This window comes from Hyperolius riggenbachi, chromosome 1 (genome assembly GCF_040937935.1).
Source record: "Hyperolius riggenbachi isolate aHypRig1 chromosome 1, aHypRig1.pri, whole genome shotgun sequence".
Lineage (NCBI taxonomy): Eukaryota > Metazoa > Chordata > Amphibia > Anura > Hyperoliidae > Hyperolius > Hyperolius riggenbachi.
In genome coordinates this window covers 400328677-400343498 of record NC_090646.1, presented here as the reverse complement: position 1 = coordinate 400343498, position 14822 = coordinate 400328677, and the positions used below count along the sequence as shown (strand labels likewise).

The following is a 14822-nucleotide window of genomic DNA, read 5'->3' as shown; positions in this document are numbered from 1 at the left end:
ACTTAAGCTATTATATAGAAATATTCTGTATAGCCAGACTAGAGATCTGATTGGCTTCTGGGATATATGAATATGTATATATGCTAATTTTGCAGTCTTCTATGTGGTCCTCTCTGGGGCTTTAAAAGAGTTGTTATATGGATTTGAAATCATTGTGGGCTGGTCATGATTTACGAAAGGACCTGTTACGGCCCGAAACGCCTGTGCATCATCACTTTGCACAGACCCACTGATGGACCTTTTATATTTTTGTACTATGTTTTAAAGAGCTATAAATAAAGATACATTTTGGATGGTGCGGATCATATGGAGTACTTTGCGGTTTACCTGTGACTCCAGGGGCGATTACAGCACATCCTTACTTTTACCATTGGTGCAGTGGCATTTACAATTATATATTACACTAACGGCGGCAGGAAGAGATAATGGTATGTACTTTTAACCCCCCACACACTGCAGCAATCTTTTTTTTTAGCTGTGGTATCCTTTAAAGACCTTTCTTTTGTAGAAGAAAGTCATGTAATACTAGTAATGAGTAACAATGAACCCCAGGAGGAGAAATGTCCAATAGGGCAAAATTTTGACATTCTTCACTTAGAGGTGTACTCACTTTTGTTGCCAGCTGTGTGTTGAGTAATTTTGATGGGCCAGCAAATTTACACTGTTAAACAAGCTATACTGGCTGCTTTGTATTGTATCAAAGTGTCATATCTTCAGGGTAAAGGTAAAATAAACTATTTACAAAAATGTGATGGGGTACTCACTTTTGTGAGATATGGTAGGAACCAGTGACAAAGTTGATAAAAGATTAAAGGTCATAAAAAATTATTTCAGGGAAAGAATTGTCACATGGTACATCTGAGAAGCAGAAGAAAATAAGCGGATTTAAATAAGTGGTCAAAGTTGGTGTGGGCGGAAAGAGTTTAGGTTCTTGGAGAACTGGGCAGACTTCTCAATTGGCTACAGACTCTACAGTAAGGAAACAAAGGGGGCTTCCTTAAGGGGAGCACCTAGTTTGGTTAAAATGATGCTTAAGCCTGGTACACACCTTCAATTTTCATTGGCCAATAAACAACCAATTTTGTAATATGAGAATTTAACTACATAATATGCTCATAGTATTTAATATCAGTTGACCCTCATAATACATCGAGGTGGTAAAATTGGCCAATCACAATTGAAGGTTTGTACCAGGTTTTAGAGGAGATGAGACAATTGGAGTTGAAGAGGGGGTGGGGCTAGCATAAATATTAAGCAGGTTAAGTTGTCTTATCAACCCCTACACATATATGACACTGGAGAAATACAACTATTGCAGCATACCAAAATTTCAATAACCAAAATATCAGCAGGAATTAAAAACCATTTATACTAGGAAAGGGGACAATTATTTAGCTCAAGTGATAGCTGAGCTAACCGGGGGAAATTTTCTACAAGATCTGAACAAGATTTTGGAGAAGAGGAATTCATTGCCAAACTAAATCAAAACTAAACAAAACATATTCCTAACAAGCATTGCTGGAGGTCCAGAGTCAAAATATACAGTCATTGTCTGGATACATGGACTTCCTGATTAATGTTTAGACAGGAGCACTCAGGTGGTGTATTTTACACAATCACGTTACAGTGCAGTTTTTTTTTTCAAGGGGCTATTTTTTTTTTATTTTTTATTTTTTTCAAGGGGCTATTTTCCTCCCTCATTGTCCCCATGTCCTGGCCAAAAAAAATAAGGCAGATGAGAATATTTATCAATTGAATACAGGTAAAGAGAGCTCTGCCCCGATTAGAGCTGATCAAGATTCCCTTGTATCTAGGCAACAGTACAGAATATTCACATGGAAGACCATGATATACTTATCATCATGACAAGTAAATCCTAGAAGCCAGGCATCCAAAGCTCCATAACAAATAGATCTGGTACCTATCTATTGAGTTTTTCTTTAATTTTCAAGGGAACAGACGCCAACAAAATGTACTACTAGGTGATTGGACAGATTGTCTTCTGAATGCCATATTTGTCCAGTTCTGCTTAAAAGCAAACGTGAAGTGAGGACACTCTCTTCAGGTTAGATAACATATGTAAAGGGAAGACTCTAGATCAGTGGTTCCCACCCCATGTGCCGCGACACATACATGTGTCACGGCAGCTCCCGGTATGTGTCGCCGTGTTCGTGCTCTGTCTCCCTCCGCGCTTCTCTGTTGCCCTGCTATGCCTTCCCCTTTCGTTCTGTCCCATTGTAGTTAGTAGAGGACTACAAGAAAATGGCCGCCAGCATCCACATTTGTGGACAACGGTGGCCATTTTCTTGTAGTCTTTTATCTACTATGGGACGGAACAAAAGGGGAAGGCACTGGCAGAGCAGGGCAACAGAACAGAGCGGAAGATAGCGTCCTGGTTGAGGAGGAGGAGCGGATGGAGAGGCAATCTGCAGTGAGGAGGACAGTAAGTAAGGCACTTTCATGCCACCTCTCTGCAAAAAAATTAAGTAGCTCCCGTTCCAGCAGCAACCCCTGGCTGTGAGAGAAGCAGCCCCTCTGCCAGCAGCAACCACCACCAAAATAGCAGCAGCCCCTGTGCCGGCAGCTCCCACTATACCAGCAGCAGCAAAAGCCACTATGCCAGCAGCCCCCACTATGCCAGCAGCCACCACGCACCAGCAGCCCCCACTATGCCAGCAGCCACCACGCACCAGCAGCCCCCACTATGCCAGCAGCCACCACACACCAGCAGCCCCCACTATGCCAGCAGCAGCAGCAGCAAAACCCACTATGCCAGCAGCCCCCACTATGCCAGCAGCCACCACACACAAGCAGCCCCCACTATGCCAGCAGCCACCACAGACAAGCAGCCCCCACTATGCCAGCAGCCACCACACACAAGCAGCCCCCACTATGTCAGCAGCCACCACACACAAGCAGCCCCCACTATGCCAGCAGCCACCACAGAGAAGCAGCCCCCACTATGCCAGCAGCCACCACAGACAAGCAGCCCCCACTATGCCAGCAGCCACCACACACAAGCAGCCCCCACTATGCCAGCAGCCACCACACACAAGCAGCCCCCACTATGCCAGCAGCAGCAGCAGCAAAACCCACTATGCCAGCAGCCACCACTATGCCAGCAGCCACCACACACAAGCAGCCCCCACTATGCCAGCAGCCACCACACACAAGCAGCCCCCACTATGCCAGCAGCAGCAGCAGCAAAACCCACTATGCCAGCAGCCACCACTATGCCAGCAGCCACCACACACAAGCAGCCCCCACTATGCCAGCAGCCACCACACACAAGCAGCCCCCACTATGCCAGCAGCAGCAAAGGCCACTATGCCAGCAGCCCCCACTATGCCAGCAGCCCCCACTATGCCAGCAGTCACCACACACCAGCAGCTCCCACTATGCCAGCAGCAGCAGCAGCAAAAGCCACTATGCCAGCAGCCACCACACACCAGCAACCTCCACTATGCCAGCAGCAGCAAAAGCGACTATGCCAGCAGCCCCCACTATGCCAGCAGCAGCAAAAGCCACCCACCAGCAGCTCCCACTGTGCCAGCAGCAGCAAAAGCCACCCACCAGCAGCCCCCACTATGCCAGCAGCAGCAAAAGCCACTCACCAGCAGCCCCCACTATGCCAGCAGCAGCAGCAAAAGCCACTCACCAGCAGCCCCCACTATGCCAGCAGCAGCAGCAAAAGCCACTCACCAGCAGCCACCACTATGCCAGCAGCAGTAATGGCCACTCACTAGCACCCACACCACTATGCCAGCAGCAGTAATTGCCACTCACCAGCAGTCGCTAGTGTACGTGTCACGGAGATCTGAACGTTTGATGTGATGTGTCACGACTCCAAAAAGGTTGGGAACCACTGCTCTAGATACTATAGAGCCTTTCTGTTCCTTGGTCCGTTCCATTGCCCTGACTTGTTGAAGTTATGTGACTGGCTGTGTCTTTAATACTCCTCGGACAGCCTTCGGAAATACTCGCATCCCCAAGTGCTTCCAAACACTGGTGCACCTGTACTGCACATGCGTTAACCTGGACTTGCACATGTGCAGTATGGATGCACTCATCTTTGGAAGTACTCAAGAACCCTAGTACTTCTGAAAACTGCCTGAGGAGTGCCAAAGAGGTACTTAACTTAGCTGGGCACTTCAACAGGGGATGGTGCTGGAACAACTGGCTGGACCAAGAACCAGGAAAGCTCTATAGCAGTGATGGCTAACCTTGGCACTCCAGCTGTGACAAAACTACAAATCCCATCATGCCTCCGCCTCCCCGACTTATGCTTAGAGCTGTCAGAGTATTGCAATGCCTCATGGGACTTGTAGTTCCACCACAGCTGGAGTGCCAAGGTTAGCCATCACTGCTCTATAGTATGCAGAGCCTTACCTCTACATAGGCAACTATCTAATCTGAAGTGAGTTTCCTCACTTCTGGTTCACTTTAACAAGAATCTACTTTGTTATAAATATCGGCTTAGTTTCCCATCTCTGGGTAACGGAGCCTGAACAGTTTGGCATAGTGCTGACACTAAGTGTACAGTCCAGTGGGCTAAGCAGGAGCTTTCCACAGGATGAATCTGATTTGAAAAGCTAAAGGTGGATATATGTTAGCTTGATTGATTAATCAGCTGTCAGGTAGGTAATCAATCATTTCTCAATCTAATTAGCTCTGTGTAAAGTCTAGTTTCTGCCCACAGGAATTCCTCTTTCTGCATAGCTATAAAGTTACCCTCAGGTGAATTTTAAAGAGTAACTGTTCGCTATAAAATGCCCCCCCCCCCCCCCCCAAAAAAAAAACAATAAATAAAAAACACACATATGTAAGTAGATAAATACATGCTCTTCTTACATAACAGATGTATTGTAGTGTCCAAGTTTTGATTTCTGTGATTTATATACAGTGGCTTGCAAAAGTATTCAGCCCCCTTGAAGTTTTCCACATTTTGGCACATTACTGCCACAAACATAAATCAATTTTATTGGAATTCCACATGAAAGACCAATACAAAGTGGTGTATGCGTGAGAAGTGGAACGAAAATCATACATAATTCCAAACATTTTTTACACATCAATAACTGCAAAGTGGGGTGTGCGTAATTATTCAACCCCCTGAGTCAATACTTTGTAGAACCACCTTTTGCTGCAATTACAGCTGCCAGTCTTTTAGGGTATGTCTCTACCAGCTTTGCACATCTAGAGACTGAAATCCTTGCCCATTCTTCTTTGCAAAACAGCTCCAGCTCAGTCAGATTAGATGGACAGCGTTTGTGAACAGCAGTATTCAGATCTTTCCACAGACTCTCGATTGGATTTAGATCTGGACTTTGACTGGGCCATTCTAACACAAGAATATGGTTTGTTTTAAAACTTTCCATTGTCGCCCTGGCTTTATGTTTAGGGTCGTTGTCCTGCTGGAAGGTGAACCTCCGCCCCAGTTTCAAGTCTTTTGCAGACTTCAAGAGGTTTTCTTCCAAGATTGCCCTGTATTTGGCTCCATCCATCCTCCCATCAACTTTGACCAGCTTCCCTGTCCCTGCTGAAGAGAAGCAACCCCAGAGCATGATGCTGCCACCATCATATTTGACAGTGGGGATGGTGTGTTCTTAGTGATGTGCAGTGTTAGTTTTCTGCCACACATAGCATTTTACATTTTGGCCAAAAAGTTCCATTTTGGTCTCATCTAGTGTTGGGCGAACAGTGTTCGCCACTGTTCGGGTTCTGCAGAACATCACCCTGTTCGGGTGATGTTCGGGTTTGGCCGAACACCTGATGGTTCGGCCGAACGTTCGGCTAGCGCTGTGATTGGCCGAACGGGTCACGTGTAGTGTTGGGCGAACATCTAGATGTTCGGGTTCGGGCCGAACATGGCCGAACTCCGAACATAATGGAAGTCAATGGGGACCCGAACTTTCGTGCTTTGTAAAGCCTCCTTACATGCTACATACCCCAAATTTGCAGGGTATGTGCACCTTGGGAGTGGTTACAAGAGGAAAAAAAAATTAGCAAAAAGAGCTTATAGTTTTTGAGAAAATCGATTTTAAAGTTTCAAAGGGAAAACTGTCTTTTAAATGCGGGAAATGTCTGTTTTCTTTGCACAGGTAACATGCTTTTTGTCGGCATGCAGTCATAAATGTAATACATATAAGAGGTTCCAGGAAAAGGGACCGGTAACGCTAACCCAGCAGCAGCACACGTGATGGAACAAGAGGAGGGTGGCGCAGGAGGAGAAGGCCACGCTTTGAGACACAACAACCCAGGCCTTGCATGAGGACAAGAAGCGTGCGGATAGCAATTTGCATTTTGTCGCCATGCAGTCATAAATGTAATACAGATGAGAGGTTCAATAAACAGGGACCGGAAACGCTAACCCATCACAGATGTTCATTGTTCATGTTACTTGGTTGGGGTCCGGGAGTGTTGCGTAGTCGTTTCCAATCCAGGATTGATTCATTTTAATTTGAGTCAGACGGTCTGCATTTTCTGTGGAGAGGCGGATACGCCGCCGATCTGTGACGATGCCTCCGGCAGCACTGAAACAGCGTTCCGACATAACGCTGGCTGCCGGGCAAGCCAGCACCTCTATTGCGTACATTGCCAGTTTGTGCCAGGTGTCTAGCTTCGATACCCAATAGTTGAAGGGTGCAGATGGATTGTTCAACACAGCTACGCCATCTGACATGTAGTCCTTGACCATCTTCTCCAGGCGATCGGTGTTGGAGGTGGATCTGCACGCTTGCTGTTCTGTGTGCTGCTGCATGGGTGTCAGAAAATTTTCCCACTCCAAGGACACTGCCGATACCATTCCCTTTTGGGCACTAGCTGCGGCTTGTGTTGTTTGCTGCCCTCCTGGTCGTCCTGGGTTTGCGTAAGTCAGTCTGTCGGCGTACAACTGGCTAGAGGAGGGGGAGGATGTCAATCTCCTCTCTAAAGTCTCCACAAGGGCCTGCTGGTATTCTTCCATTTTGACCTGTCTGGCTCTTTCTTCAAGCAGTTTTGGAACATTGTGTTTGTACCGTGGATCCAGAAGGGTATAAACCCAGTAATTGGTGTTGTCCAGAATGCGCACAATGCGTGGGTCGCGTTCAATGCAGTCCTAGGCCGAAGAGGTCATAGCCTAGGGTCACAAAACCTGTTTATTGGGCAATTTCATTGGTGGCGAGTCTGACGTACATAAATCGCAGCAATGGCCGTTAGCAACGTCTGAATCTCACGAAATGTCTCATGCAGGTAGAAGACATATTGTTAGACTTGGGCTCCAAAGATGGGTTCCCTACATCTCTGCAAACCAGAGTTACAGGGCTCCAAATTTGGTAAAATCCCCCATAGGCTTTCATTGGGCCTCCTATTTACAGTTCCAAAATCTCACATCTTTTCAAAGGGCAATTACTCAGCAGTGGCAAATTTTCTAGCATTGTAGGGACCCTTAGGGGGAACATGACTGGTGAGTTTCGGGCCCCTAGGCCAAAGAGGTCATAGCCTAGGGTCACAAAAACCTGTTTATTTGGGCTATTTCAATGGTAGTGATGGTGACGTACATAAATCGCAGCAATGGCCGTTAGCAAAGTCTGAATCTCACGAAATGTCTCATGCAGGTAGAAGACATATTGTTAGACTTGGATTCCAAAGATGGGGTCCCTACATCTCTGCAAACCAGAGTTACAGGGGTCCAAAATTGGTAAAATCCCCCATAGGATTTCATTTGCTCCCTATTTCACTTTCCAAAATCTCACATCTTTTCAAAGGGCAATGGCTCAGCAGTACCAAATTTTCTAGCATTGTAGGGACCCTTAGGGGGATCATGACTGGTGAGTTTTGCCACTGCTGAGCTATTGCCCTTTGAAATGGTGTGAGATTTTGGAACGGTAAATAGGAGGCCCAATGAAAGCCTATGGGGGATTTTACCAATTTTGGACCCCTGTAACTCTGGTTTGCAGAGATGTAGGGACCCCATCTTTGGAATCTAAGTCTAACAATATGTCTTCTACCTGCATGAGACATTTCGTGAGATTCAGACGTTGCTAACGGCCATGGCTGAGATTTATGTACGCCACCATCACTACCATTGAAATAGCCCAAATAAACAGGTTTTTGTGACCCTAGGCTATGACCTCTTTGGCCTAGGGGCCCGAAACTCACCAGTCATGTTCCCCCTAAGGGTCCCTACAATGCTAGAAAATTTGCCACTGCTGAGTAATTGCCCTTTGAAAAGATGTGAGATTTTGGAACTGTAAATAGGAGGCCCAATGAAAGCCTATGGGGGATTTTACCAAATTTGGAGCCCTGTAACTCTGGTTTGCAGAGATGTAGGGACCCCATCTTTGGAATCCAAGTCTAACAATATGTCTTCTACCTGCATGAGACATTTCGTGAGATTCAGACTTTGCTAACGGCCATTGCTGCGATTTATGTACGTCACCATCACTACCATTGAAATAGCCCAAATAAACAGGTTTTTGTGACCCTAGGCTATGACCTCTTTGGCCTAGGGGCCCGAAACTCACCAGTCATGTTCCCCCTAAGGGTCCCTACAATGCTAGAAAATTTGCCACTGCTGAGTAATTGCCCTTTGAAAAGATGTGAGATTTTGGAACTGTAAATAGGAGGCCCAATGAAAGCCTATGGGGGATTTTACCAAATTTGGAGCCCTGTAACTCTGGTTTGCAGAGATGTAGGGAACCCATCTTTGGAGCCCAAGTCTAACAATATGTCTTCTACCTGCATGAGACATTTCGTGAGATTCAGACAGTGCTAACGGCCATTGCTGCGATTTATGTACGTCAGACTCGCCACCATTGAAATTGCCCAATAAACAGGTTTTGTGACCCTAGGCTATGACCTCTTCGGCCTAGGACTGCATTGAACGCGACCCACGCATTGTGCGCATTCTGGACAACACCAATTACTGGGTTTATACCCTTCTGGATCCACGGTACAAACACAATGTTCCAAAACTGCTTGAAGAAAGAGCCAGACAGGTCAAAATGGAAGAATACCAGCAGGCCCTTGTGAGGACTTTAGAGAGGAGATTGACATCCTCCCCCTCCTCTAGCCAGGTGTACGCCGACAGACTGACTTCCGCAAACCCAGGACGACCAGGAGGGCAGCAAACAACACAAGCCGCAGCTAGTGCCCAAAAGGGAATGGTATCGGCAGTGTCCTTGGAGTGGGAAAATTTTCTGACACCCATGCAGCAGCACACAGAACAGCAAGCGTGCAGATCCACCTCCAACACCGATCGCCTGGAGAAGATGGTCAAGGACTACATGTCAGATGGCGTAGCTGTGTTGAACAATCCATCTGCACCCTTCAACTATTGGGTATCGAAGCTAGACACCTGGCACAAACTGGCAATGTACGCAATAGAGGTGCTGGCTTGCCCGGCAGCCAGCGTTATGTCGGAACGCTGTTTCAGTGCTGCCGGAGGCATCGTCACAGATCGGTGGCGTATCCGCCTCTCCACAGAAAATGCAGACCGTCTGACTCAAATTAAAATGAATCAATCCTGGATTGGAAACGACTACGCAACACTCCCGGACCCCAACCAAGTAACATGAACAATGAACATCTGTGATGGGTTAGCGTTTCCGGTCCCTGTTTATTGAACCTCTCATCTGTATTACATTTATGACTGCATGGCGACAAAATGCAAATTGCTATCCGCACGCTTCTTGTCCTCATGCAAGGCCTGGGTTGTTGTGTCTCAAAGCGTGGCCTTCTCCTCCTGCGCCACCCTCCTCTTGTTCCATCACGTGTGCTGCTGCTGGGTTAGCGTTACCGGTCCCTTTTCCTGGAACCTCTTATATGTATTACATTTATGACTGCATGCCGACAAAAAGCATGTTACCTGTGCAAAGAAAACAGACATTTCCCGCATTTAAAAGACAGTTTTCCCTTTGAAACTTTAAAATCGATTTTCTCAAAAACTATAAGCTCTTTTTGCTAAAAAATTTTTTCCTTTTGTACCCACTTCCAAGGTGCACATACCCTGTAAATTTGGGGTATGTAGCATGTAAGGAGGCTTTACAAAGCACAAAAGTTCGGGTCCCCATTGACTTCCATTATGTTCGGAGTTCGGGTCGAACACCCGAACATCGCGGCCATGTTCGGCCTGTTCGGCCCGAACCCGAACATCTAGATGTTCGCCCAACACTAGTCTCATCCGACCAGAGCACCTTCTTCCACATGTTTGCTGTGTCCCCCACATGGCTTGCGGCAAACTGCAAACGGGACTTCTTATGCTTTTCTGTTAGCAATGGCTTTCTTCTTGTCACTCTTCCATAAGAGCCAACTTTGTGCAGTGCACAACTAAAAGTTGTCCTGTGGACAGATTCCCCCACCTGAGCTGTTGATCTCTCCAGCTCGTCCAGAGTCACCATGGGCCTCTTGACTGCATTTCTGATCAGCGCTCTCCTTGTTCGGCCTGTGAGTTTAAGTACACAGCCTTGTCTTGCTAGGTTTACAGTTGTACCATACTCCTTCCATTTCTGAATGATCGCTTGAACAGTGCTCCGTGGGATGTTCAAAGGCTTTGGAAATCTTTTTGTAGCCTAAGCCTGTTTTACATTTCTCAATAAATTTATCCCTGACCTGTCTGGTGTGTTCTTGGGACTTCATGGTGTTGTTGCTCCCAATATTCTCTCAGACAACCTCTGAGGCTGTCACAGAGCAGCTGTATTTGTACTGACATTATATTACACACAGGTGCACTCTATTTAGTCATTAGCACTCATCAGGCAATGTCTATGGGCAACTGACTGCACTTAGACCAAAGGGGGCTGAATAATTACGCACACCCCACTTTGCAGTTATTGATTTGTAAAAAATGTTTGGAATCATGTATGATTTTCATTCCACTTCTCACGTGTACACCAATTTGTATTGGTCTTTCACGTGGAATGCCAATAAAATTGATTCATGTTTGTGGCAGTAATGTGACAAAATGTGGAAAACTTCAAGGGGGCCAAATACTTTTGCAAGCCACTGTATGTTTATATTAGAAGACTCCTGTTGCTGGCAGGGGCCATCTTGTGTCCGGCTAGATCCTTCCTCCCCCCCCCCCCCCCCCCCCATCCACCTCCTCCCCGCACTGGCTCTGTGCACAGCGGGGAGGAATAAATGCAGCAGCCACAGACTCACCGAATAATAGATCCAAGCATGTCGTTCCCATCTATTCTCTGCACTAGAGGAGCCACTGGAGGAGGGGGGCAGAGGACAATGACAAGAGATAGCCTCTGGTCCCCCTCCATGCACTCTAACAGCAGCTGCGACCAGCGCAGACAAGGGGATACCAGGCGGCCAATAGCAGCGCAGAGAGATGAGTGACAGAGGCTTCAGCCAATCAGGCTGATTCAGCATACCTGTCACATCTCTTCTGCAGCCGTGCGTACCCTCTTAGAGCCTAAGGGGCATGGGTAGAGAAATCTACATGAAAAAAAAAAAGTAATAATGATTTTAAACTTTTAAATTGCCTGGTTAGCATCCTTTCTACTGCTCTGTCAGCCTGCAGTAGAGAACTTATTGTGTATTTTATGCCTGACAGTTACTCTTTAATGCCATCTCTAGGTATGAGGATGGCAAAGGACCATTAACTTATAGTGATCATTGAAGGACAACTGAGGCTAGATGGATATGGAGGCTGTCATACGTATTTCCTTTTAAGCAATGCCAGTTGCATGGCTATCCTCACAGTGGAGTTGGTACAAAAATCCTCCGACTCCAACACTGACTTCTCGGTTTATAAAAGCACTGACTCCAACTGCAGGTACCCACAATTGCTCTGAATCCTCAATTCCACAGCCCTGCTATGCTGCTGATCCTCTGCCTCTTATACTTTCAGGCTTCTTCCACACAGGGACGTTACAGGCGCACGTTAGTGCAGCCTGTAACGCTCCCCCAAAGCACAGCAATATAACACAAGTGGGCTGTTCACACTGCCCACGTTGCGTTACATTGTAACGCAGTTAAGTGCTGCATGCTGTGCGTTCTACGCCGCTAAGCCTCGTTAGACTGTTTGCACATGTTCAGTCATGTTGGGGAGGAGGGGAGAGCGGCCGGGCACATGGCTAATTAATATTCACTGCACTCAGTGACTTGCAGTGTTTACTTCCTGGAGCGGCCGCTCTGTGCGGCGATTGGCCGGGCGGGACCACGTGATGCCGCATGCGTCCAAGAGTACGCATCACGGATGCCGGAGTGAGCTGCACAACGCGGCTCACTCAGACGTCCACACCAGAGAGCACCAGGCGTTGCGTTAGGGGCACGTTATGTGCCCTATAACGTCCCCTAAACGCAACGTCCTGGTGTGTAACTAGCCTTAGCCATAGACCCTGAACAAGCATATGCAGATCAAGCGTTTCTAACATTACTATCAGATCTGTCAAGATCAGTTGCATGCTTGTTCCTGGTGTGATTTAGCCACTACTGCAACCAAATAGACCAGCAGGGCTGCCAGGCAACTGGTATTGTTTAAAAGGAAATAAATATGGCAGCCTACATATTCTTTTTACTTCAAGTGTCCTTTAACCTCCTTAGCGGTAACCCCGTGCTAGACACGGGGTAAGCCGCCGGAGGGTGCCGCTCAGGCCCTGCTGAGTCGATTTACATGATTTTTTTTTTGCTAAACGCAGCTAGCACTTTGCTAGCTGCGCCAGCACCCCGATCGCCGCCGCCCCGCATCGCCGCTATCCGGTGCAGCGTGCGCCCCCCTCAGACCCCGTGCGCTGCCTGGCCAATCAGTGCGACGGGGGAAGCCCTCCAGGAAATCCCGTTCTTTGAACGGGTTTTCCTGATCGGAGATCGCCGAAGGCGATCAAAGCGGGCGGGGGGATGCCGCTGAGCAGCGGCTATCATGTAGCGAGCCCTGGGCTCGCTACATGATTTAAAAAAAAAAAAAGTGCTGCGCTTCCCGCTGGCGGAATTTTTCATACTGCCAGGGGGGGTTAAAGGACAACGGAAGTTAGAGGGATATGGAGGCTGCCATATGTATTTCCTTTTAAACAATACCAGTTTCCTGGCTGTCCTGTTGATCTTCTGCCTCTAACACATTAAGCCAAATACCCTGAACAAGCATGCAGCAGATCAGGCGTTTCTGACATTATTGTCAGATCTGACAAGATTAGCTGCACACTTGTTTCTGGTGTTATTCAGACACTACTGCAGCCAAATAGATCAGTAGGGCTGCCAGGCAAATGGTATTGTTTAAAAGGAAATAAATATGACAGCCTCCACATTCTTCTCACTACAGTTGTCCTTTAACATATGATTATAAGATTGTAAACCTTGCTGAGTAATGTGAGCTCTTCAAGAGCTGCAGAAAATGTGGCAAAGGCAGAACTATACAGTATACATATAAAAATCAGTTTAATGATAATTAAAATGTTCACACTACATAAGTATCTGCAGATAAAATCAGTACTGGCTTCAGGATAGAGGTTTCTGAATAAAAATAACCTCCTTAGTCCCAGACACTTGATTCGGTAATAGGCTTTAATACCATATGCCACTAAACACACATAGCAAAGGGCAACTGACTAAGAAAAAGTGTGCAAGTGTGAACCTTTGAGAAAGCCTACAGCAAAGATTACAGAAATAGCCCAGAGGAACTGCCATCTGCATCACTGAATAGAATTAATTACAAGTTTAAATTACCGCTACTCTTATTTAAGAAAAACACCTTCATAATGCACTCCCCAAAGACCACTGGGTTCCAGCATACCAACAGCAAGCTAAGCAATTACTGTCATTCCTTCCTTCTCTGGACTGTTTGCCAACATCCTTATCACTGGAATACGCTAAGTAAACATTTCCCTAACAATCTAAAACCTTTGTTTGAGGAGCAAACAAAAAGTCCACTATGTAATTAAAATCAGTGAAACATAATTACATAGTAGTTGCTACTTTATTTCTACTTTAGTTAACTGTATGCTCACTTTAACAGACAAAATATTTTACATTAGGTCACCGATATCCAGTATACAAAAGTAAAACAAAAAAGACAACAGTTAAAAAGAGAAAATTAAGAAATCAGGGTTTTATTTAAATCATTCTTAAACATAGGGATGGGCAAGAGTTCACCAACTATGATGGAACATCTGAAACACAGATCTCATAGTAGTAAATACACCAACACTTCCTCCCAGCAGTGTAACAAGTTGAGTCTGTATCATGAATATTGATGAGGCTATGGATGTACAGACACAGCAGCAGTAGCAGCAGATAACTGTACACAGCACCTCCAGCAGCAGCACACTGATAATAACAGAGAGCAGCGCTCATCATCACTCCCCAATGCATCACCTGTTGCTCTGATCCCGCGTTCTGATCAGTGAGCTCCCACGCACAGGCTGCTCCTGGCTGCGGCCACCGGACACATCAGTACCGGAGGGATAGGGGACACACAGGCTGGACTGGAGGCCGCTTGCGGTCCGCGTTTCTTGACGTCACCCCGCTGGCAGCGCTCTGACGTAATCGGCAGTAGGGGCAGGCCAGTGAATGCAGGAGGAGAGGAGAAGGAACAGTGGGCTGAGGGGGGAGCAGCAGCAGCCGCAGCCAGGGGAACAAAGGATGGAGGGGGAGGATGTGTGTGCGGACTCACTGACAGCTCCGGGAAGCGAGAGGCTGCATTACTCTGTTCTTCATGTGCTGCTGCTGCTGCTGCTGCTGCTGCTGCTGCAGGGGAGGCTCTGCTTACATCATGTCTAAGCGCATTTAAAAGCCACCAAACGCAATTTACCAGTTACTAGTGAGCACAACTCTCAGGCAGGCTATCACAGTTTTGTAGAGTCAGGGTGCTCAATTGTCCTAAGCTGGCCATACACTTA

The 14822-nt window shown here is 46.8% G+C and overlaps 1 protein-coding gene across 9 annotated transcripts in view; it reads right to left on the bottom strand.

Moving 5' to 3' along the window:
• Positions 1-14436, bottom strand: part of MPDZ (multiple PDZ domain crumbs cell polarity complex component) — a 217084-nt gene extending 202648 nt beyond the window's left edge. For all 9 annotated transcript variants that reach the window (XM_068234923.1, XM_068234937.1, XM_068234947.1 and 6 more), the window contains exon 1: positions 14299-14436. The gene's annotated coding sequence lies outside the window, so the exon portion shown is untranslated. The remainder of the gene's footprint in view (positions 1-14298) is intronic.
• Positions 14437-14822: the final 386 nt, after the last annotated feature.